Below are 25,280 nucleotides of genomic sequence, written 5' to 3'. Positions count from 1 at the left end.
AAAGACTTTGATATACAATAGCCAGGGGTGGCCAACGGTAGCTCTCCAGATGTTTTTTGCCTACACTTCCATCAGCCCCAGCCAGCATGGCCAATGGCTGGGGCTGATGGGAGTTGTAGGCAAAAAAAGCATCTGGAGAGTTACTGTTGGTCAGCCCTGCAATATACAATACAATAAAAGGTAGTCCCCTGTGCAAGCACCAGTTGTTTCGGACTCTGGGGTGACGTCACATCATGACGTTTTCACGGCAGACTGTTTTAACAGGGTGGTTTGCCCTTGCCTTCCCCAGTCATCTACACTTTCCCCCCAGCAAGCTGGGAACTCATTTTATTGACCTCGGAAGGATGGAAGGGCTGAGTCTACCTTGAGTCGGCTACCTGAACCCAGCTTCTGCAGGGGTTCAAACTCTGGTTGTGAGCAGAGAGCTCAGACTGCAAGTACCACAGCTTTACCACTCTGCACCATGGGGCTCTATATGGACATACACCCAGTAATTTGGATCACATATACCAGGGGTGGCCAACGGTAGCTCTCCAGAAATTTTTTGCCTACAACTCCATCAGCCCTAGCCAGCATGGCCAATGGCTGGGGCTAATGGGAGTTGTAGGGAAAAAAAACATCTGGAGAGCTACCATTGGCCACCCCTGAATACCTTCAGAGGTTTTTTGGTTTGGCCTAACCTTCAGCTTGGAAATGGGGGCTCTCCTGCAACTACAACTGGTCTCCAGCCTACAGAGATCAGCCCCCCACTGGAGGAAATGAGTTAGGGTTGCAATCTCCAGATGGTGGCTGGAGATCTCCCAGAATTCTAATAGGTCTGCAGGTAAAAGAGGTCAGTCCCCCTGGAGAAGATGGCTACTTTGGAAGGTGGGCTCTACGACATCGTACCCCACTGAGGTCTCTCACTCCCCCAAAGCCTGCTGTCCTAGCTCCGCCCCCAAACTTCAAGGAATTTTCCTAGCCTGGAGTTGGCAATGCTGCTGTGAGTTGCAAAAAGGAAAGGACTGTGGCGTCCTGCCCTTTGGCTTTCAGCGCTCCTGCTAGGGTTGCCAATCCCCAGATGGGGACCAGGGATCCCACAGTTTAGAGGCCCACCCCCCATTTCAGGGTTTTCAGAAAGCGGTGAGGGGGGGGGGAGGGAAATGTCTGCTGGGCACTCCATTGTTCCCTATAAAGACCACTAGTGGAATCAGCTACCAGAAGAGGTACGGGCCTTGCGGAGCCTCAACCAGTTCCGCCGGCCTGCAAGGACCATCCTCTTCCAGTTGGCTTCTCAAGGTGGAACTATTGCACCATCGCCATGAGAACTATGTTTACGTCAAGATCGAAGCGCCAAATCAAATTGTGGTTTTAAATGGCTGTTTTAAATGTAATTGTATATTTCATTAACTGTTGTGAAATTGGGTTATTTTATTGCTGTGTTACTGTAAAGTTGTATTTTATGCTATGGGAGCCGCCCTGAGCCTGCTTCGGCGGGGAGGGCGGGATATAAGTTATCTTTAAAAAAAAAAAATCCCCATAGGGTATAATGGAGAATTGATCCACGGGTATCCGGGGGTGGGGGGTGGGCTCCCTCTGGAATCCTACCCCCCAGGGAAAGTGCATGCGCAATACATAGCCTCTCCTCTCCCGGTGTAGTGAATGCCGCGTGGTCACTGTCTGGGCTATGCCTGGCAGATGGTCACTGCAATGGCCTCTCCTGCATTACTGCATCCGTAGCAACACCTTCTCGCTGGTCCCCCCGTTTTCACAGAGTTTGCTACGTCAATGGTGCGACCGAATTGTCCGGCGGTATAACCGGATGGGCAGGGCTGGCCCACCAACCTCGTCAGCCTAAGAGAAGGAAACTCTAACATCAAACCCGGGCAGATAGAGCTCGTTAATGTAACACCTACCACCTGGAGGACTCACTGCCGGCGTCCCGGCTTACTGGGCCATGGCAGATGACCCCCAGGTGAAAGGGTGGAGCCAGTACCTGCGCACACTGCGCTTCACCTAAAAAATTCCTCTGCGCAGGCCTGAAGGGCATATCCACACACACAACCCACAACGCATCAAGTCCTGCAGCGATAGGCAAGGGGCGAAACGGCAGGTGGAAGGTGCCACTGGAAGCCGCAGTCCCGATCTGCATGTAGGCGGTTCAGGATATTGGTCGCCTGATGCTAACCCGGAGACGAAAGCATCTTTCGGCAGCACCCTGAACGACCAAGCAGCCTTATCTAGGGACAGCACTGCTTGCTCCACACGGAGAGGGGCCTAGAAAAGGTGGCCTAAACAAACGCTCGTCTCCCCCACCCCAGTTGGCTAGCGCGGTCAACGGGCATCCTTACTTGCGGTCGAAAAATAACAACAAAGAAAAGGCATGCACCTGCCTCACAAAGTGTGCAAAGACTACAGCTTGCGTGTTGGAACATCAGAACCATGCTTGACACAGTAGGCAGTGGTCGCCCTGAACGACGCTCTGCTCTAGTTGCCCACGAACTTCTCAGGTTGAATATCGACATAGCAGCTCTCAGTGAGGTCCGTTTTCCCTGAGGAAGGTAGTCTTCAAGAACACGGTGCTGGCTATACCCTCTACTGTCGGGTAAGTCAAAGGCTGAGAGCCGCCTTTCTGGCGTTGGCTTCATGGTCAGGAACTCCATTGCCTCCAAACTCGAAAACCTTCCAACAGGTCACTCAGATCGCATCATGTCCATGCGCCTCCCACTTCAAACAAGCAGCATGCAACACTCTTCAGTGTGTATGCCCCAACCCTTCAAGCAGATCCTGCAGAAAAGAACAAGTTCTATGCTGATCTACGCAACCTCGTACGGAAGACCCCTACAGAGGACAAGGTGATCATCCTTGGCGACTTCAATGCCAGAGTAGGTAAAGACTCGAAGCCTGGAAAGGAGTACTGGCAAACACCGGCATTGGCAACTGCAATGACAACGGGCGCCTCCTGCTAGAATTCTGCATGGAGCACCAGCTCACCATCACCACACTATCTTCCAGCAGAAGAACAGTCTGAAGACAACCTGGATGCACCCACGGTCCAAGCATTGGCACCTTATCGACTACATTCTGGTGCGCCAGAGAGACCTTCGAGATGTCTTACACACCCGAGTAATGCCCAGCGCAGAATGTCATACGGATCATCGTCTTGTACGCTGCAATCTCCGTCTTCACTTTAAACCCACACCCAGGAGAGGAGGTATCCCTCGGAGGAAGTTTCAGGTTGGCAGCCTTCAGTCAGCCGAAGTTAAAGCTGCCTTCCAGGCAAAACTCCAGTCAAGAATTGAGGACCTCAGTTGCCCCACAGACCCTTCTCCAGAAGCACTCTGGGAACACCTAAAAACTACCGTCCTGCAGATCTCTGAAGAAGTCCTCGGGTTCTCACAAGGAAGAACAAGGACTGGTTTGATGAGAACAATCAAGAGATCCAAGAATTACTGGCAAAAAAGAGATCTGCCTACCAAGCACATCTTGCTCAGCCCTCCTGTCCTGGGAAAAAAGCAACCTTTCGCGCTGCATGTAGCAACCTCCAGCGCAAGCTTCGAGACATTCAGAACGAGTGGTGGACCAAGCTTGCAGAGAGAACCCAGCTGTGTGCAGACACTGGTGATTTAAGAGGGTTCTACGAAGCCCTGAAGGCAGTATATGGTCCATCATATCAGGCTCAGAGTCCCTTGCATAGTGCAGACGGCCAAGTGCTCCTCACAGACAAGGCATCCATACTGAACCGGTGGTCGGAGTATTTTCAGGTTCTCTTCAGTGCCAACCGCGTAGTTCAAGATTCAGCAATCCACCTCACCCACTTCAACCGGTGAAAACAGAGTTGGATGAGATCCCCACCCTAGAAGAGACTGTTTAAAGCCATCAAGCAACTGAAAAGTGGCAAGGCAGCAGGAGTTGATGGAATTCCACCAGAGATCTGGAAGCATGGGGCACAGTACTACATAGCTCACTTCACAAAGTACTTGTCACCTGCTGGGAACAAGGCAAATTACCACAGGACTTTCGCGATGCAATCATCATCACCCTATACAAGAACAAAGGGGAAAAGTCAGACTGCTCCAACTACCGGGGGATAACCCTGCTCTCCATCGCAGGCAAAATCCTTGCAGAATACTCCTGAACAGACTGGTGCCCACCATTGCAGAAGAACTCCTCCCAGAGAGCCAGTGCGGCTTCAGAGCTAACAGGAGCACCACCGACATGGTATTTGTTCTCAGGCAGCTCCAAGAGAAATGCAGGAACAGAACAAGGCTCTGTATGTGACTTTTGTCGACCTTACCAAAGCTTTCGATACCGTTAGCAGGAAAGGCCTGTGGCAAATCTTGGAACGTTTAGGATGTCCCCCAAGGTTCCTCAGCATGATCATCCAGCTACACGAAGACCAGCGAGGCCAAGTCAGACACTGCAACGACCTCTCGGAGCCCTTCCCAATAGGCACAGGTGTAAAGCAAGGCTGCGTTCTCGCGCCAACTCTCTTTACGATCTTCTTTAGCATGATGCTTCAAAGAGCCGCAGTAGATCTAGATGAGGACGATGGTGTCTACATCCGCTATCGCACCGATGGCAGCCTGTTCAACCTGAGGCGACTAAAGGCACACTCCAAGACAATGGAAAAACTCATCCGAGAGCTACTGTTTGCTGATGATGCTGCACTCGTCTCCCACTCGGTATCAGCTCTGCAGCATATGACGTCCTGCTTTGCAGAGGCTGCCAAGCTATTCGGCCTAGAAGTTAGTCTGAAGAAGACAGAAGTTCTCCACCAGCCTGCACCCCAGGAAGATTATCACCCTCCCTGCATCACTGTGGGTGAATCAGTTCTGAAGACAGTCCAGCAGTTCAGCTACCTGGGGTGCATCATCTCCTCAGATGCCAAGATCGACAAGGAGATTGACAACAGGCTGGCAAAGGCAAACCGTGCATTTGGCCGACTGCACAAAAGAGTGTGGAGCAACAAGCATCTGAAAAAAGGCACAAAGATCAATGTTTACAAAGCGGTTGTGATGACAACCCTCATCTATGGCTCCGAATCGTGGGTTTTATACCGTCATCACCTGCGACTCCTTGAGCGCTTTCATCAGCGCTGCCTTCGCACCATCCTCAACATCCACTGGAGTGACTTTGTGACCAACACTGAAGTCCTCAAGCGGGCAGAGGTTACCAGCATCGAGGCACTGCTGTTGAAGACGCAGCTGCGCTGGGCAGGGCATATTTCTAGGATGGAAAACCACCGCCTTCCCAAGATTGCCCTGTATGGCGAACTCTCCACCGGCCATCGAAATAGAGGGGCACCAAGGAAGAGGTACAAGGACTCCTTGAAGAAATCCCTTAGCACCTGTCACATCAACCATCACCAGTGGTCTGACATAGCCTCAGATCGCAAAGCGTGGAGGCACACCATCCACCAGGCTGTTTCTTCTTTTGAGAACGCACGCATAGCTGGTCTTGAGGACAAAAGGAGATTGAGGAAGAATCGCACTGCTACAGGACCAACCCTAAATCAGACTTTTCCCTGCAGCCGCTGTGGCCGGACCTGCCTGTCCCGCATTGGTCTTGTCAGCCACCAGCGAGCCTGCAGCAAACGTGGACTATTGCACCCTTCTTAAATCTTCGTTCGCGAAGCCAAGCCGAGAGATCCGGGGCTCAGTGGGGGAGGCTGCTTTTTTGAGGTAGAGGCACCAAAATTGCAGCATACCATCCAGCGCCTCTTCTCAAAACACCCTCCAAGTTTCAAAAGGATCAGGCCAGGGGGTCCAATTCTATGAGCCTCCCAAAAGGTGCCCCTAATCCTTCATTATTTCCAATGGAGGGAAGGCATTTAAAAGGTGTGCCGTCCCTTTAAATGTGATGGCCAGAACTCCCTTTGGAGTTCAATGATGCTTGTCCCACCCTTGCTCCTGGCTCCACCCCCAATGTCTCCTGGCTCCACCCCCAAACTCCCCAGATATTTCTTGTATTGGACCAAGGGATCCAATTCTATGAGCTCCAAAAGAAGGTGCCCCCTATCCTTCATTATTTCCAATGAAGGGAAGACATTTAAAAGGCGTGCCGTCCCTTTAAATGTGATGGCCAGAACTCCCTTTGGAGTTCAATGATGCTTGTCATCCCCTTGCCCCTGGCCCACCCCCAAAGTCTCCTGGCTCCACCCCCAATGTCTCCTGGCTCCACCCTCAAACTCCCCAGATATTTCTTGTATTGGACCAAGGGATCCAATTCTATGAGCTCCAAAAGAAGGTGCCCCTATCCATTATTTCCAATGGAGGGAAGGCATTTAAAAGGCATGCAGTCCCTTTAAATGTGATGGCCAGAACTTCATTCGGTGTTCAATTGTGCCGGTCACAACCTTGCTCCTGACTCCGCCCCCAAAGTCCCCAGATATTTCTTGAATTGGACCAGGCAACCCTCGCTCCTGCCGTCTCTGAAGGCCTGCCGCCTGCGCTCGTCTCCACGCCTCCTCCCGTCCAATTCCGCTCGCTGAGCAGCTGTCGGTTTGGCAGAAGTTCAAGTATCTCAAGGGAAAGGCGCAGGCTGCAGGGTCCCCTCCGTTTGTTTTTGTGAATCAATATTTGCATTAGCTCTGGCCTCCCGGAGAATTTGCCCACAAGTACTTGTTTGCGACCCAGGTCGAAAGAATTATCGGCTTCTTTGGGGGTTGAGTTCCCTCAAGGGTAGATTCCTTCGGTCTTGCGTAGCAGATCTCGCCCGTCACTCAGCTGGCACACGGAGGGCTCCGAGGAAGACATGAAATCATTTGTTTGGGCAAAATATTCATGCACCCCAGGTCTGCCCCTCTCTCCTCCTATCGAGTTGCAACCAGGCCCCGTGGGCCGTGGCTGAAGAGGAAAGGCGGACCGGAAGAGGATCGCTCGCGGTCTTGTAATTATTTTCACAAACTCTTCATTTAGAGGCACTATGACCCAGACCAATTTTGCACTAGACCTTTCATCCTGGTTTATCCCTGTCCCCAAGCAGACATTCGACACTAAAATAATAGAATCACAGAGTCATAGAGTTGGTTTATCTGATTCTATGACTCTAGTGCAGAATGCCAGTTTGGAGACAGGGCTAAACCAGGATGAAAGGTCTAGTGCAAAATTGGTGCCAGTTTTGTGCAAATACTTTCTCGTTAGGATCGCTGAACCCAGGCCTCATTTTGGCCAGGAGCTCACAGGAGCAGAACTCCGGAACCGCCTAAGTTTCCTTGTGCTCTTTCTTTCTTACCTAAGGTTGCCAGGTCCAATTCAAGAACATAGCTGGGGATTTTGGGGGTGTAGCTAGGAGACATTGGGGGTGGAGCCAGGAGCCAGGTTGTGACAAGCATCATTGAAGTTCTGGCCATCACATTTAAAGGGACGGCACACCTTTTAAATGCCTTCCCTCCATTGGAAATCATGATGGATACGGGCACCTTTTTTAGGGGCTCATAGAATTGGACCCCCTGGCTCGATCCTTTTGTAACATGGAGGGTGTTTTGAGGAGAAGCACCAGATGCTGTGCTGAGAATTTGGTGCCTCTACCTCAAAAAACAGGGGTGTGTGAGGATTGTGAGGAACTCCAAAGGGATCTGTTGAGGCTGGGTGAGTGGGCGTCAACGTGGCAGATGTGGTTCAATGTGGCCAAGTGCAAAGTAATGCACATTGGGGCCAAGAATCCCAGCTACAAATACAAGTTGATGGGGTGTGAACTGGCAGAGACAGACCAAGAGAGAGATCTTGGGGTCATGGTAGATAATTCACTGAAAATGTCAAGACAGTGTGCGTTTGCAATAAAAAAGGCCAACGCCATGCTGGGAATTATTAGGAAGGGAATTGAAAACAAATCAGCCAGTATCATAATGCCTCTGTATAAATCGATGGTGCGGTCTCATTTGGAGTACTGTGTGCAGTTCTGGTCGCCGCACCTCAAAAAGGATATTATAGCATTGGAGAAAGTTCAGAAAAGGGCAACTAAAATGATTAAAGGGCTGGAACACCTTCCCTATGAAGAAAGGTTGAAACGCTTAGGGCTCTTTAGCTTGGAGAAACGTCGACTGAGGGGTGACATGATAGAAGTTTACAAGATAATGCATGGGATGGAGAAAGTAGAGAAAGAAGTACTTTTCTCCCTTTCTCACAATACAAGAACTCGTGGGCATTCGATGAAATTGCTGAGCAGACAGGTTAAAATGGATAAAAGGAAGTACTTCTTCACCCAAAGGGTGATTAACATGTGGAATTCACTGCCACAGGAAGTGGTGGCGTCCACAAGCATAGCCACCTTCAAGAAGGGGTTAAATAAAAATATGGAGCAGAGGTCCATCAGTGGCTATTAGCCACAGTGTGTGTGTGTGTGTGTGTGTGTATATATATATTTGGCCGCTGTGTGACACAGAATGTTGGACTGGATGGGCCATTGGCCTGATCTAACATGGCTTCTCTTATGTTCTTATATGCAAATGAATGATGCAAATAAATTGTGCCCGAGCGGTTTAATAAAAAGTAGAGACATCACTCTGCCAACAAAAGTCCGTATAGTTAAAATGATGGTATTCCCAGCAGTAGTGTGTGGCTGTGAGAGCTGGACCATAAGGAAGGCCGAGTGCAGAAGAATAGATGCTTTTGAGCTGTGGTGCTGGAGAAGACTCTTGAGAGTCCCTTGGATTGCAAGAAGATCCACTCAGTCAGTCCTAAGGGAAATCAACCCAGACTGTTCACTGGAAGGTCAGATGCTGAAGCTGAAGCTCAAAGACTTTGGCCACCCAATGAGAAGGGAGCACTCCCTGGAGAAGATCCTGATGCTGGGAAAGACAGAAGGCAAAAGACGAAGGGGACGGCAAAAGGTGAGATGGCTGGACAGCATTACTGATGTAACAAACATGAATTTGAGCAGACTTCAGAGGATGGTAGAAGACAGGGGGGCCTGGCGTGACTTTGCCTGTGGGGTTGCAAAGAGTCGGACTTGACTGTGCGTCTGAACAACAACAAACAATGAGTTCTGGTACCTCTTTTTCAATGAAATGACCCCTGACTGAATTCAGATTCAGAAGATTTGGTTACCTTTCCTGCAAACTTGTGTTCTTCCGGGTCTCTCTTTCTGGAAGAATTCTTCTGGAAGTTTGTGATGGTTCTTCCGTTCAGGAGCATCGCTTCATGCACCGTGAACTGGCCAAAGTTCATGAAGAACGAAAAGCAGTCCTATCCTCCAGGCAGGGGGCGGAGATCTCCTGGAATCAGAACTGATCTCCAGAACTGATTTCCCTGGGAGAAAATGACTGCTTTGGACGATGGACTTGGCATTGCGCCTTGTGGAGCTCCCTCGCCTCCTCAAATCCCCTCTCCCTAATCGCCAGAAATTTCTCAATCTGGAGTTGGCACTAGGGTTGCCAATCCCCAGGTGGAATGAGACCTAGAGTACCACAGGGAAAGATGTTTATGTACTTCCCAGGTGGGGGCAGGGGATCCCCCCCAGTTTGGATGCCTTCCCCCCCCCCCACTCCATGGTCATCAAAAAGCGGGGGAGGGGGGAAGGAAATGTCTGCTGGGCACTCCATTATTCCCTATGGCAGGGGTGGCCAACGGTAGCTCTCCAGATTTTTTTTCTGCCTACAACTCCCGTCAGCCCCAGCCAGCATGGCTGATGGCTGGGGCTGATGGGAGTTGTAGGCAAAAAACATCTGGAGAGCTACCGTTGGCCACCCCTGCCCTATGGAGACCAATTCCCATAAGGTATAATGGAGAACTGATTTGAGGGTATATGATTTTTTTTGGGGGGGGGGTCTCTGATGCCTTTCCTCAAAAGACGTTCCAAGTTTCAAAATGGACCAGGGGGGAGAATTCTATGAGCCCCCCGAAGAAGGTGCCCCGGTCCTTCATGATTTCCAACGGAGGGGAGGCATTTAAAAGGCGTGCGGTCCCTTTAAATGTGATGGCCAGAACTCCTTTTGGAGTTCAATGATGCTTGTCCTAACCTCGCTTCTGGCTCCACCCCCCCATGTCTCCTGTCTCTGTCCCCAAAGTTCCCAGATATTTCTTGAGTTGGATCTGACACCCAAATTTAAGAGCAAGAACCGGGGTGAGTACCCGATTTCCGAGTAACAAGCAAAAGAGAACATCTCGGTCTGGACACGAAGGTTCTGTTCAGCCATCGGGCCAATCTGTGAATTGTATAATCTCCGTATAATAACATAATACTTGGTGTTGTTAACCTCTGACCCCTGTGAGTTCCTGTCGTTTTCTACTGGGCGTGGCACTTCATGCCCTCTCTTCCCAGGAATCTAATAACAGCCTTATTGCATAATCCTCCGGGATCATCGTTCCAACAGGCCAGGCTCATAGTAGTAGTAGTAGTAATAATAATAATAATAACAACAACTTTTATTTATATCCCGCCCTCCCCGCCGAGCCAGGCTCAGGGCGGCTCACAGACATGGCATGTGCCATGATTACGGTAAATACATTAGACAATAAAATACAATAAAATACATTCAAATAAATTAATTAAAACCACAACAGTCAAAGGTGCTATAGTACAACACAGCCAGTATCATAATGCCCCTGTATAAATCGATGGTGCGGGCTCATTTGGAGTACTGTGGGCAGTTCTGGTCGCCGCACCTCAAAAAGGATATTATAGCATTGGAGAAAGTCCAGAAAAGGGCAACTAGAATGATTAAAGGGCTGGAGCACTTTCCCTGTGAAGAAAGGTTGAAACGCTTGGGGCTCTTTAGCTTGGAGAAACGTCGACTGCGGGGTGACATGAGAGAGGTTTACAAGATAATGCATGGGATGGAGAAAGTAGAGAAAGAAGTACTTTTCTCCCTTTCTCACAATACAAGAACTCGTGGGCATTCGATGAAATTGCTGAGCAGACGGGTTAAAACGGATCAAAGGAAGTACTTCTTCACCCAAAGGGTGATTAACATGTGGAATTCACTGCCACAGGAGGTGGTGGTGGATACAGACATAGCCACCTTCAAGAGGGGTTTAGATAAAAATATGGAGCAGAGGTCCATCAGTGGCTATTAGCCACAGTGTGTGTGTATATATAATTTTTTTTTGCCACTGTGTGACACAGAGTGTTGGACTGGATGGGCCATTGGCCTGATCTAACATGCTTCTCTTATGTTCTTACAGTATATATCTGATGGCTAGGTGTTACTTCAGGATTCCATCTTGTAGGCCATTTGAAAAAGGACAGTTTTACAGGCCCTGCGGAACTGATTGAAGTCCCGCAGGGCTCGAACCTCCGCTGGTAGTTGATTCCACCAATGGGGAGCCATTATTGAGAAGGCCTGCTCTCGCTTGGTTTTCAGTTTGGCCTCCCTTGGTCCAGGGATTTTTAGGAGATTTTGGGAGCTGGATCTCAGTGCTCTCTGGGGGATATATGGAGAGAGGCGGTCCCTAAGGTAGGCAGGTCCTCGGCCATATAGGGCTTTAAAGGTAATAACCAGCACCTTGTAACGAACTCGGAACGCAACTGGCAGCCAGTGCAGCTCCCGCAACCTAGGCTGCATGTGTTCCCACCGGGGGAGTCCCACTAACAGCCTGGCCGCCGCATTCTGCACTAGCTGCAGTTTCTGAGTTTGGTACAGGGGCAGCCCCATGCAGAGGGCATTACAGTAGTCCAACCTCGAGGTGTAACACATCAAGAAACTGCCTTTAGGGTTGCCAGCCTCCAGGTGGGCCCTGGCGATCTCCCAGAATCACATTTGACCTCCAGGTGACACGTATCAGTCCCCCTGGAGAAGACAGCTGCTTTGGAAGGTTGACTCTATGGCATTTTACCATGCTGAGGTCCCTCTTACAGTGGCCAGATCCTCCCTGGCCATGGGGAGGAGATGAGGGTATGGTTGCCAGCTCCAGGCTGGGAAATTCCTGGAGATTTTTGGGGTGAGGCCTGTGGAAGAGAGGGACCTCAGTGGAGTACAATGTCATAGAGGTCATCTTCCAGAGCTGCCATTTTCTCCAGGGGAACTCTGGAGTCTGGAGATGAGCTGGAATTCCAGGGGATCCCCGGATCCCATCTGGAAGCTGGCATCCCTTGCACTGCTCCTCAAACTCTGCCTTACCCAGGCTCCACCCACCAAATCTCCAGGAATTTCTCCTCTTCTTCTTTTCTTCTTCTTCTTCTCCTCCTCCTCCCCCTCCTCCTCCTTCTCTTCCTTCTCCTCCTTCCCCTCCTCCTCCTCCTCCTTCTCCTCCTCCTTCCCCTCCTCCTCCTTCTCTTCCTCCTCCTCCTTCCCCTCCTCTTCCTTCTCCTCCTCCTCCTTCCCCTCCTCCTCCTTCTCCTCCTTCCCCTCCTCCTCCTCTTCCTCCTCCTTCTCCTCCTCCTTCCCCTCCTCCTCCTTCCCCTCCTCCTCCTTCTCTTCCTCCTCCTCCTCCTTCCCCTCCTCTTCCTTCTCCTCCTCCTCCTTCCCCTCCTCCTCCTCTTCCTCCTCCTTCTCCTCCTCCTTCCCCTCCTCCTCCTCCTCCTTCCCCTCCTCCTCCTCCTCCTCCTCATTCCTCTCCTTCTCCTTCCCCTCCTCCTTCTCTTCCTCCTCCTCCTCCTCCTCCTCCTCCTCATTTAATTAATCACCCATCCTGGCTTACAGTTGCAGTCTGGGCTGGAGAAGGAGGGAAATGTCCAAAGGAATGACCCTGTAGCTTTTATTCCCAGGAGGAGGAGGAGAAGAGTTTGCCTCTGGAATCTCAAGTCAACACACATGGGAATCTTGGCAGGGCCCTGCAGACTGATCCCTCAGCATGCTGTTTCTCCTCCTCCGGCAAGTCAAAGCTAGTATCTCCACCTAAGCGTGAGCAAGCGGCCCTGTGCTAGCGGAGCACGGGTTGGCAGGAGTCCAGAGCTTCTCCAGTTGTTTTGGAAAGAAATCATTAAATGAAGCTGTGCTGATGAGAGGCATTTCTGGGCTGAAGAAGAGGGTTGCCAGCTCTGGGTTGAGAAACACCTGGAGATTTTGGGGGTGGAGTCTGGGGCGGGTGAGGTTTGGGGAGGGAAGGGACTTCAGTTTCATACAATGCAATATAGTCCAACCTCCAAATCAGCTATTTTCTCCAGGGAAAATTATTTTTGTTGCCTAGAGATCAACCTGGAGGAGTCATAGAATCATAGACTCATAGAATCCTAGAGTTGGAAGGGACCTCCAGGGTCATCAAGTCCAACCCCTTCACAATGCAGGAAACCCACAAATACCTACTCCAAATTCACAGGATCTTCATCGCTGTCAGATGGCCATCTAGCCTCTGTTAAAAACCTCCAAGGAAGGAGAGCCACCACCTCCCAAGGAAGCCTGTTCCACTGAGGAACTACTCTAATGGACAGGAATCATAGAATCCTAGAGTTGGAAGGGACCTCTAGGGTCATCGAGTCCAACCCCCTGCACAATGCAGGAAACTCACAAACACCTCCCCCTAAATTCACAGGATCTTCATTGCTGTCAGATGGCCATCTAGCCTCTGCTTAAAAACCTACAAGGAAGGAGAGCTCACCACCTCCTGAGGAAGCCTGTTCCACTAAGGAATCGCTCTAAGGGTCAGGAAGTTCTTCCTAATGTTGAGCCGCAAACTCTTTTGATTTAATTTCAACCCATTGGTTCTGGTCCTACTTCCGGGCCACAGAAAACAATTCCACATCATCCTCTAAGTGACAGCCCTTCAGCTACTTGAAGATGGTGATCCTATCACCTCTCAGCTGCCTCCTCTCAGGCTAAACATCCACAGCTCCTTCAAACTTTCCTCATAGGACTTGGTCTCCAGACCCCTCATTATCTTCGTCGCTCTCCTCTGAACCCGTTCCAGCTTGTCTATATCCTTCTTAAAATGTGGTGCCCCAAACTGAACACAATACTCCAGGTGAGGTCTTACCAGAGCAGAGTAAAGTGATACCATCACATCACGTATTCTGGACACTAGACTTCTGTGGATATAGCCCAAAGTGCATTTGCCTTTTTAGCCACCGCATCACACTGTTGACTCATGTTCAGCGTATGATCCACTAAGACCCCTAGATCATTTTCGCACACACTACTGCTAAGACAAGTCTCCCCCACCCTACAACTATGCATGGGATTTTTCCTACCGAAATGCAGAACTGTACATTTATCCCTGTTAAAGTTCATTTTATTGGTTTTTGCCCAGTTTTCCAGGTGCTTACCCCCTTCCTTTTAATGGCCACCTGTATTTGTATCAGGAACCCATGCGAAGGCAACAGCTCACAGACAATAGCTTACATCTTCTGTTTGCATGATCCGTTCTCTGATAAAAATACAGGCGGCCAGTGGAAGTGGCAAATGAAACATGAATTGAACCTTGGACTTGTGTAGCAGCAGCTGTTGGATGGAGAGCCAGTTTGGTGTAGTGGTTAAGTGTGCGGACTCTTATCTGGGAGAATGGGGTTTGATCCCCCACTTGCACCTGCTGGAATGGCCTTGGGTCAGCCATAGCTCTGGCAGAGGTTGTCCTTGAAAGGGCAGCTGCTGTGAGAGCCCTCTCAGCCCCACCCATCTCACAGGGTGTCTGTTGTGGGGGAGGAAGGTAAAGGAGATTGTGAGTCCCTCTGTGACTTCAGAGTGGAGGGCAAGATATAAATCCAATATCTTCATCTACCTCACAGGGTGTCTGCTGTGGGGGAGGAAGGTAAAGGAGATTGTAGGCCACTCTCTGACTCTTCGGAGTGGAGGGCGGGATATAAATCCAATATCTTCTTCTTCTTCTTCTCTACATTATTCAAATATTACAGTACACCTGCGTCTCTCAGAAAACGGAACCTACAGACAGCAAGATACGTTACCAATTTATTACAGCATTGAATGTGGACTTTTTGGGAACCATTGATATAATTTCTGGATATTGAGCTTGGTTGAGTCACTTAAATTCTGTTTAAAAGATACTTTGGGAAATTCCAATGAATTGAGCATTTCCGAGGACTTTGTTGCATTTATTTAAAGCTTGTCAATTTCACAGATCAATCTATACGCACTGTGGTTTCCGGTTTCGTCTTAATCCCCAGGTAGGGACAGTGGATCCCCCTGTTTGGAGGCCCTCCCCCCACTTTAGGATCATCAGAAAGTGGGAGGGAAATGACCGCTGGGCACTCCATTATTTCCTATGGAGACCAATTCCCGTAGGGTATAATAGAGAATTGATCTGTGGGTATTTGGGGCTCTGGGAGGGGGCTGCTTGTTTTGTGAGGTAGAGGCACCAAAGTTGCAGCATAGCATCCAATTCCTCTCCTCAAAACACCCTCCAAGTTTCAAAAAGATTGGACCAAGGGGTCTAATTCTATGAGCCCCAAAGGAAGGTGCCCCTATCCTTCATTATATCCAAAGGAGGGAAGGCATATCCAGTTTTAAGGAAGGTGTGCAGTCCCTTTAAATGTGATGGGCAGAACTCCCTTTGGAATTCAATTATGCTAATCAAAACCTTGCTTCTGGCTCCACCCCAATGTCTCCTGGCTCCACCCCCAATGTCTCCTGGCTCCACCCCCAATGTCTCCTGGCTCCACCCCCAATGTCTCCTGGCTTCACCCTACTGCTCTGTCTTTTAGGGCCTGTTCAGTTTTGGGCACCACATTTTAAGAAGGATGCATGCGAGCAAGATGCTCTGCCGCTGAGCTACGGCTCTGTTAAAGTAGAGTAGGAAGGATGAGAGACAGCAGACAACTTCAACAGGAGCCCGTTTGTAGAAATTGGCTCTTCTTCAGCTTTTACAATTGGTTAATTTATCCCTGCCGGGTAGGGTTGCCAAATCCAATTCAAGAAAAATCTGAGGACTTTAGGGGTGGAGCCAGGAGCAAGGGTGTGACAAGTATCACTGAACTCCAAAGGGAGTTGTGGCCATCACATTTCAAGGGACAGCACACCTTTTTAAATACCTTCCTTCCATAGGAAATAATGAAGGATAGGGGCACCTTCTTTTGGGGCTCATAGAATTGGACCCCCTGGTCAAATCGTTTTGAAACTTGTGGGGTACTTTGGGGAGAGGCACTAGATACTATACTGAAAATTTGGTGCCTCTACCTCGAAAAACAGCTCCCCCAGAGCCCCCGAAACCTCCAGATCAATTCCTCATTATTCCCTATGGGAATTGATCTCCACGCAGGGAATAATGAAATGAACATAAGAACATAAGAACATAAGAGAAGCCATGTTGGATCAGGCCAACGGCCCATCAAGTCCAACACTCTGTGTCACACAGTGGCAAAAAATGTTATATACACACATACACTGTGGCTAATAGCCACTGGTGGACCTGTGCTCCATACACTGTGGCTAATAGCCACTGATGGACCTGTGCTCCATATTTTTATCTAAACCCTTCTTGAAGGTGGCTATACTTGTGGCCGCCACCACCTCCTGTGGCAGTGAATTCCACATGTTAATCACCCTTTGGGTGAAGAAGTACTTCCTTTTATCCGTCTTAACCTGTCTGCTCAGCAATTTCATCGAATGCCCACGAGTTCTTGTATTGTGAGAAAGGGAGAAAAGTACTTCTTTCTCTACTTTCTCCATTCCATGCATTATCTTGTAAACCTCTATCATGTCACCCCGCAGTCGACGTTTCTCCAAGCTAAAGAGTCCCAAGCGTTTCAACCTTTCTTCATAGGGAAAGTGCTCCAGCCCTTTAATCATTCTAGTTGCCCTTCTCTGCACCTTCTCTAAAGCTATAATATCCTTTTTGAGGTGCGGCGACCAGAACTGCACACAGTACTCCAAATGAGACCGCACCATCGATTTATACAGGGGCATTATGATACTGGCTGATTTGTTTTCAATTCCCTTCCTAATAATTCCCAGCATGGCATTGGCCTTTTTTATTGCAAACGCACACTGTCTTGACACTTTCAGTGAGTTATCTATCATGACCCCAAGATCTCTCTCTTGATCAGTCTCTGCCAGTTCACACCCCATCAACTTGTATTTGTAGCTGGGATTCTTAGCCCCAATGTGCATTACTTTGCACTTGGCCACATTGAACCGCATCTGCCACGTTGACGCCCACTCACCCAGCCTCAACAGATCCCTTTGGAGTTCCTCACAAATGCTCAGCAGACGTTTCCCTCCCCCCCACCACCCCATTTCTGGTGACTCTGAAGCAAGGGATTGGCCTCTCTGCTCACGAGTCGCTGCCAACTTCTTCCAAGTAACACCCCATTCCAAGAGGAAGCCTTTCAATCAGAGCCTGAAGCCTCCGGAGGTGGAAAGTCACATGGTCCGGAGACTGAAGCCTCCAGAGGTGGAAAGGCACATGGTCCTCTGGGGGCGGGGTTTCCCCCCACCAGCCAACTGACTGGAGGCGGGAAGGAGCCTGGGAAAGCGGAAGAACCCCCGCTGGGACCTGGGGATTGGCAAGCCTACTGCCGGGCTCTGAGAAGCACACTGTGCAGGCGCTATACCCTTTTGCATTTCCCGGGTCTGTAAGAGGCCCTGGAATGCAAAACGGGCCAGGCATCATCTGCATTCCACGGAGCCTGCTTTCTATTGGGGAAGGCAAGCTCCGAGGAGCACACACACTGCACGTGGTGAGAGTAGGGTTGCTAATCCCCAGTACTACACCAGGATTTCATGGAATGAGATGGGAAGTTTTACCACAGGATTAAAAGAAGGACTCTTGGTGCTAATGCTTCCTTTTTCATTAAGGACTAAAAGTTATGGTTGTTTTGTAATTTATGATGGTGGAATTTATAGGAGTATGTTTATCTTTGTTGACTTTGTATAATTCAATAATAGAAGCTGGTTTTCACGGTGGGTTATGTACCTTTATTTTTCAATCCCCAGGTGGGGGCAGGGGATCCCCCGGTTTGGAGGCCCTCCCCCCGCTTCAGGGTCATCAGAAAGTGGGAGGGGGGAAGGAACTGTCTGCTGGGAACTTTATTATTCCCTATGGAGATGTATTCCCATCAGAAATAATGGAGAATGGATCCGCAGGTATCTGGGACTCTGGGGGGAGGCTGTTTTTTGAGGTAGAGCCCCCAAATTTACAGCGTAGCATCTGGTGCCTCTCTCCAAAATACCGTCCAAGTTTCAAAAAGATTGGACCAGGGGGTCCGCTTCTGTGTGCCCCAAAAGAAGGTGCCCCTATCCATTATTTCCTATGGAAGGAAGACATTTAAAAAAGGTGTGCTGTCCCTTGAAATGTGATGGCCAGCACTCCCTTTGGAGTTCAATTGTGCTTGTCACAACCTTGCTCCTGGCTCCACCCCCCAACGTCTCCTGGCTCCACCCCCAAAGTCCCCAGATATTTCTTGAATTGGACTTGGCAACCCTAGGTGAGAGGGGGCGCCCTAGACGGCCACCGACTTGACCATCCTCCCATGCACCAGCCATTCCCAAATCTCCAGGAGTTTCCCGACCTGGATCTGGCAACCCTGTTTCAGTTAGCCTCCCCTGGTGGGTTCCCTTCAAGCTGGAGAGGGGAGGGGTGGGAACTTAAGCCAGACAAGCTGCAGGTGAAGTCGGCGAAGGTGAGATGTCTGTGTAACAGGTGGGCTTTGAGACGGTGTGCGTCTGTTGGGGCAGAGCAGGGGCTTTGCGAGAAGAAAGCGCAGCAGTCCTAACAGATGTGTGATGGCGTTTGAAGCCTCCTGAGATTCCAGTTGATCCTCTAAAGTGCCGGCAATCCCTCTTTGTTTGGTGTTGTCGGCGGCCGGGGTCACGAGCGCTCTTTCATCTAAGACTTTAATGAAGACGTTGGACGGCTGCAAAGGCGAGATGTGCCTGAAATGGGAGGAACGCCTCAGAGCTGCATTATGAGGCAACGCTGGCTTGGAGGGTGTGTGTGTACAAAATGGTGAGGTATCTGTTTTGCAGATCTGTGGGCCGCTGGAATCTCATCAGCTCCATGCCACGCAATGGCCAGGGTTTGTGAGCTTGTGCAGGTGTGTTTGCCAAGGGGGAGAGAGTTTTATGCAATGCACCCCGTTGTATACTGGGGTGGTGGTGGAAAACGTCAGCAAGAGATGTTCAGAGGTGGTTTTCCGGGGCCTGCCTCTACTGAGCAACCCTGGACTTCCTTGGTGGTCTCCCATCCGAGTACCAACCAGGGCTGAGCTTGTTTAGCTTGCGAAATCTGATGAGATCAGGCTAGAGAGGTGATACGGTGGCTAAAAAGGCAAAAGCAATTGTGGGAAGTATCCACAGAAGTGTAGTGTCCAGATCACGTGGTGAGATGGTATCGCTTGACTCTGCTCTGGGAAGACCTCACCTGGAGTCTTGTGTTCAGTTTTGGGCACCCCATTTTAAGAAGGATATAGACAAGCTGGAACGGATCCAGAGGAGGGTGATGAAGATGGTGAGGAATGTGGAGACCAAGTCCTATCAGGAAAGGTTGAAGGAGCTGGGCATGTTTAGCCTGGAGAGGAGGCAGCTTAGAGGTGATAGGATCACCATCTTCAAATACTTGAAAGGCTGTCCTATAGAGGATGGTGTGGAATTGTTTTCTATGGCCCCAGAAGGTAGGACCACGACCAATGGGTTGAAATTAAATCGAAAGAGTTTCCGGCTCAACATTAGGAAGAACTTCCTGACCGTTAGAGCGGTTCCTCTGTGGAACAGGCTTCCTCGGGAGTTGGTGGGCTTTCCTTCCTTGGAGGTTTTTCAACAGAGGCTAGATAGCCATCTGACAGCAATGAAGATCCTGTGAATTTAGGGGGAGGGATTTGTGAGTTTCCTGCATTGTGCCGGGGGTTGGACTAGATGATCCTAGAGGTCCCTTCCAACTCTATGATTCTAGTATTCTATGATCAGGAAGAACTTCCTGACCATTAGAGCGATTCCTCAGTGGAACAGGCTTCCTCCTTTGGAAGGTGGTGGGCTCTCCTTCGTTGGAGGTTTTTCAAAAGAGGCTAGATGGCCATCTGACAGCAATGAAGATCCTGTGCATTTAGGGGGAGGGATTTGTGAGTTTCCTGCATTGTGCAGGGGGTTGGACTAAATGACCCTGGAGGTCCCTTCCAACTCTATGATCCAACATGGCTTCTCTTATGTTCTTATGTGACACAGAATGTTGGACTGGATGGGCCACTGGCCTGATCCAACATGGCTTCTCTTATGTTCTTATATGACACAGAGAGTGGGACTGGATGGGCCACTGTCCTGATCCAACATGGCTTCTCTTATGTTCTTATGTGACACAGAGTGTTGGACTGGATGGGCCATTGTCCTGATCCAAAATGACTTCTCTTAAGTGACACAGAGTGTTGGATTGGATGGGCCATTGGCCTGATCCAACAGGGCTTCTGCTATGTTCTTATGTGACGCAAAGTGTTGGACTGGATGGGCCACTGGCCTGATCCAACAAGGCTTCTCTTATGTTCTTATGTGACACAGAGAGTTGGGACTGGATGGGCCACTGGCCTAATCCAACATGGCTTCTCTTATTTTCTTATGTGACACAGAGTGTTGGACTGGATGGGCCACTGGACTGATCCAACAGGGCTCCTCTTATGTTCTTATGTGACACAGAGTGCTGGACTGGTTGGGCCACTGGCCTGATCCAACATGACTTCTCTTATGTTCTTATGTGACACAGAGTGCTGGACTGGATGGGCCACTGGCCTGATCCAATATGGCTTCTCTTATGTGACACAGAGTGTTGGATTGGATGGGCCATTGGCCTGATCCAACGTGGCCTCTCTTATGTTCTTATGTGATGCGGAGTGTTGGACTGGATGGGCCATTGGCCTGATCCAACGTGGCCTCTCTTATGTTCTTATGTGACGCGGAGTGTTGGACTGGATGGGCCATTGGCCTGATCCAACATGGCTTCCGTTATGTTCTTATGTGACACAGAGTGTTGGACTGGATGGGCCCCTGGCCTGATCCAACATGGCTTCTCTTATGTTCTTATGTGACACAGAGTGCTGGACTGGATGGGCCACTGGCCTGATCCAACAGGGCTTCTCTTATGTTCTTATGTGACACAGAGTGTTGGGACTGGATGGGCCACCGGCCTGATCCAACAGGGCTTCTTTTATGTTCTTATGTGACACAGAGTGTTGGGACTGGATGGGCCACTGGCCTGATCCAACATGACTTCTCTTAAGTTCTTATGTGACACAGAGTGTTGGATTGGATGGGCCATTGTCCTGATCCAACATGGCTTCTCTTATGTTCTTCTGTGACACAGAGTGCTGGACTGGATGGGCCACTGGCCTGATCCAACATGGCTTCTCTTATGTTAGTATGAGATCTCCAGGCCCCGCTGGGAGGTTGCCGGCTCTGGGACCTGGCCTACGTTGCAAGATTGTTTTCAGGAATGAATAGAGCATTTCCGTCCCTGCTGCCTTGAGCCTTCATCGGGAGGGGCGGGATAAAAATGAGAGAGACTGGTGCTGAACTTGGCCATGAGCCCAGTGGAGATGAGGAATTAATGTCAAGAGGGGGAAATGAGACATCGGTTCTCACAGGGTTGCCAAGTCCAGTTCAAGAAATATCTGGGGTCTTTGTGAGCCTCCTTCTGGCCTGAACACTGAAGCCCATGGCTAGAAGCAGCTATCGTGCCCTCCAAGGCGGCTTCTTGGCAGTGCTGCCTCTGGACATGATACAGAAAGGTGATGCCTAATGACACACTGTTCAGAGCAGAAGTTCTTTGCCTCCTGCAATCAAGAAGTAATCCTCGTGCATCATGCTGATAACTGTGTGTTCAGTATATTTTAAATGATTATTTGCTTTCAACTTATCTCTTTAAAAGAAACTCTTGCTTTTAAGGTTAAATTAAAAAATTAAAGGAAATATCTGGGGACTTTGGTGGTGGAGCCGGGAGCAAGGGTGTGACAAGCATGATAGGACTCCGAAGAGAGTTCTGGCCGTCACATTTAAAGGGACCGCACACCTTTTAAATGCCTTCCCTCCACTGGAAATAATGAAGGAGAGGGGCAGCTTCTTTCGGGGCTCATAGAATTGGACCCCCTGCTCAGATCTTTTTGAAATTTGGAGGGTGTTTTCAGGTTCACCTGGGGATTGACAAGTCGGGCCGTCTTCAAGCTGTTCCCAAAAGGCTTGCAGATGCAATAGGAGCCAGTGTGATATCATGGTTTACTCTGATCTGGAGAACGGGGTTTGATTCTCCTTCACCGGAAGCCTGATGGGTGACCTTGGGTCAGTCACCACCACTACCAAAGCTGGGAGTATGTATATGAGGGAAAAGTCTACTGGGCACCCCACTGCACATAATATACAAGATTGGTCCATAGAAGAAAGATTAGAGATCTGAAACGGCTTGCTAAGCGGATCGGTTCTCCATTGGACCTTTTTCTCAAATATTGCACTGGAAGACAAAATAGTGGCGTTGTGCCACAAAAGGACAGCAGGAGCATTGCGGAATTTAGGAAGTTTTAACTTGTTGCATGACTGATATGTTGTGTATTGTTGATACTCTTTTTGGGTTTTGATATTCATTACAGCGTCAGAATTGTGTTTTAACACAGAGAGCTGTATCTTTGTTGTTTTTTGAAGTAGAGGCAGCAGATTTTCAGTATAGCTTCAAAGTACCTCTCCTCAAAAAACCCTCCACGTTTCAAAAAGATTGGACCAGGAGGATCCAGTCTATGAGCCCCAGAAGAAGGTGCCCCAGCCTTCATTATTTCTAATGGAGAGAAGGCATTTAAAAGGTGTGCCGTCCCTTTAAATGTGATGGTCAGAACTCCCTCTGGAGTTCAGTTATGCTTGTCACACCCTTGCTCCTGGCTCCACCCCCAAAGTCCCCAGATATTTCTTGAATTGGACCTGGCAACCCTACCTCCTCCTTCTCTCTTTTAGAAAGGACTTCTCAGCTTCTTGGCTAAGAGCAAACACTCTGACCGATTTCGGGCTCAAGATTTCGCACTTACGTCGCTCTCACCAGTGGGGCCAGGACATTAAAAGCCCTCCCACTGTGCCCCCCCCCAAGCACCAAGAATACAGAAAGGCTTCCCAACCCTCCTGCCCTGGCGGGGGACCCCAGGATTTCCAGCCTCTTCCCCCGCTCCCCAAAAAAATGGAAGTGGGGGGAGGGGGGGAAACAGCGCCAAGGAGCGTGGCGAGCCGCCCCAACTCGGAGCGGGTGATGCCGCTGCGCAGCTGCCGCCTCTTCTCCGCTTCACCGTAGCTGCTCCTCTGAGATGGACTCAGCCTGAGCCCATCTCGGAGGAGCAGCTACGGTGAAGCGGAGAAAAGGCGGCAGCGCAGCGGCATCGCCCGCTCCGTCTCTGAGGTGAAATCAGAGAAGGGGAGGGTGGAGGCAGGCCAGGAGCATGCGAGCCGTGAATCTGGGTCCTTCTAGGACCCGGACTCGCGGATCGCCACGCTCCTGGCCTGCCTCCACCCTCCCCTTCTCTGATTTCACCTCAGAGACGGAGCAGAGCAGGCGACGCCGCTGCGCTGCCGCCTCTTCTCCGCTTCACCGTAGCTGCTCCTCCGAGATGGGCTCAGGCTGAGCCCATCTCGGAGGAGCAGCTAAGATGAAGCGGAGAAGAGGCGGCAGCTGCGCAGCGGCATCGCCCGCTCCGCTCCGCTTCTGAGGTGAAATCAGAGAAGGGGAGGGTGGAGGGAAGGAAGGCATTTTAAAAAGCATGCGGTCCCTTTAATTGTTTTGGACAGAACTCCCTTTGGAGTTTAATTGTGCTTTTCACACCCTTGCTCCTAGCTCCACCCCAGTGTCTCCTGGCTCCACCCCCAGAGTCTCCTGGCTCCACCCCCAAAGTCCCCAGATATTTCTGGAATTGGACTTGGCAACCCTAAATACAGAGCATCATTACCCCAGACAGAAAGTTCCAACAATAAGCTGTAGCTAATAGCATGAGACCCAGTACTGAGCCCTGCGGCACCCCACTGCTTACCATCCTCCACTGAGAAAATTGCCCATTTATACTCACTCTCTGCTTCCTATTAATTAGCCAGTTTTTGATCCACATTTGATCCACAATGTCTCCTGGCTCCACCCAATGTCTCCTGGCTCCACACTCAAAGTCCCCAGATATTTCTTTAGTTCAGAGGCGGGGAACCTCTGTCCCAAGAGCCGTATATGGCCCTCGAGGTCACTTGGTGTGGCCCTCGGGGATTGCTGGACCAAACCGAGCCATGTGGCAGCCTCCCTGGGGCCTGGTTGGCCAGCGAGGATCGTGGGGCCCAACTGCGCTGTGCAGCAGCCTCCCTGAAGCCTGGCTGGCCGGCCAGAATTGCTGCAGGGCCTGGTAGGGTTGCCAATCTCCAGGTGGGGGCAGGGGATCCCCCGGTTTGGAGACCCTCCCCCCGCTTCAGGGTCGTCAGAAAGCGGGGGGAGGGGAGGGAAATGTCTGCTGGGAACTCTATTATTCCCTATGGAGATTTATTCCCATAGAAAATCATGGAGAATTGATCTGCGGGTATCTGGGGCTCTGGGGGGGGGGGTGTTTTTTGGGGGTAGAGGCACCAAATTTTCAGTACAGCATCTAGTGCCTCTCCCCAAAATACCCCCCAAGTTTCAAAAAGATTGGAACAGGAGGTCCAATTCTATGAGCCCCCCCCAAAAGGTGCCCCTATCCTTCATTATTTCCTATGGAAGGAAGGAATTGAAAAGGTGTGCCGTCCCTTTAAATGTGAGGGCCAGAACTCCCTTTGGAGTTCAATTATGCTTGTCACAGCCTTGATCTTGGCCCCACCCCTAATGTCTCCTGGCTCCACCCCCAAAGTCTCCTAGCTCCACCCCCAAAGTCCCCAGATATTTCTTGAATTGGACTTGGCAACCCTAGGGCCTGGAGAAGTTACTGTCACAGTTCAGTTTGCACTTGATTATCCCAGAGGGTGTGGCCTAACATGCTAATGAGTGTGTTACCTATCATGCTAATATTAGGAGATGTGGTCTAATATGCTACTGAGTTCCTGCTGGGCTGTTTCTACAAAAAAGCCCTTGAACTACGGTTGCCAAGTCCAATTCAAGAAATATATGGGGACTTTGGGGGTGGAGCCAGGAGACATTAATGGTGGAGCCAAGATCAAGGCTGTGACAAGCATAATTGAACTCCAAAGGGAGTTCTGGCCATCACATTTAAAGGGACAGCACACCTTTTCTTGCCTTCCTTCCATAGGAAATAATGAAGGATAGGGGCACCTTCTTTTGGGGCTCATAGAATTGGACCCCCTGATCCAATTTTTTTGAAACTTGGGGGGTATTTTGAGGAGAGGCACTAGATGCTATACTGAAAGTTTGGTGCCTCTACCCCAAAAAACAGCCCCCCCCCAGAGCCCCAGATACCCACAGATCAATTCTCCATTATTTTCTAAGGGAATAAATCTCCCTAGGGAATAAAAGAGTTCCCAATAGACATTTCCCTCCCCTCCCCCCCCCCCGCTTTCTGAT

The 25,280-nt window shown here is 50.1% G+C and overlaps 1 protein-coding gene across 1 annotated transcript in view; it reads left to right on the top strand.

Moving 5' to 3' along the window:
* The window catches only part of WNT3A (Wnt family member 3A), a 167,194-nt gene that overhangs the window by 76,675 nt on the left and 65,239 nt on the right, over positions 1–25,280 (top strand). The window lies entirely within an intron of this gene.

This window comes from Heteronotia binoei, chromosome 10 (genome assembly GCF_032191835.1).
Source record: "Heteronotia binoei isolate CCM8104 ecotype False Entrance Well chromosome 10, APGP_CSIRO_Hbin_v1, whole genome shotgun sequence".
Lineage (NCBI taxonomy): Eukaryota > Metazoa > Chordata > Lepidosauria > Squamata > Gekkonidae > Heteronotia > Heteronotia binoei.
Note: the sequence above shows the minus strand (reverse complement) of the source record. Positions and strands in the feature narration are given on the sequence as shown.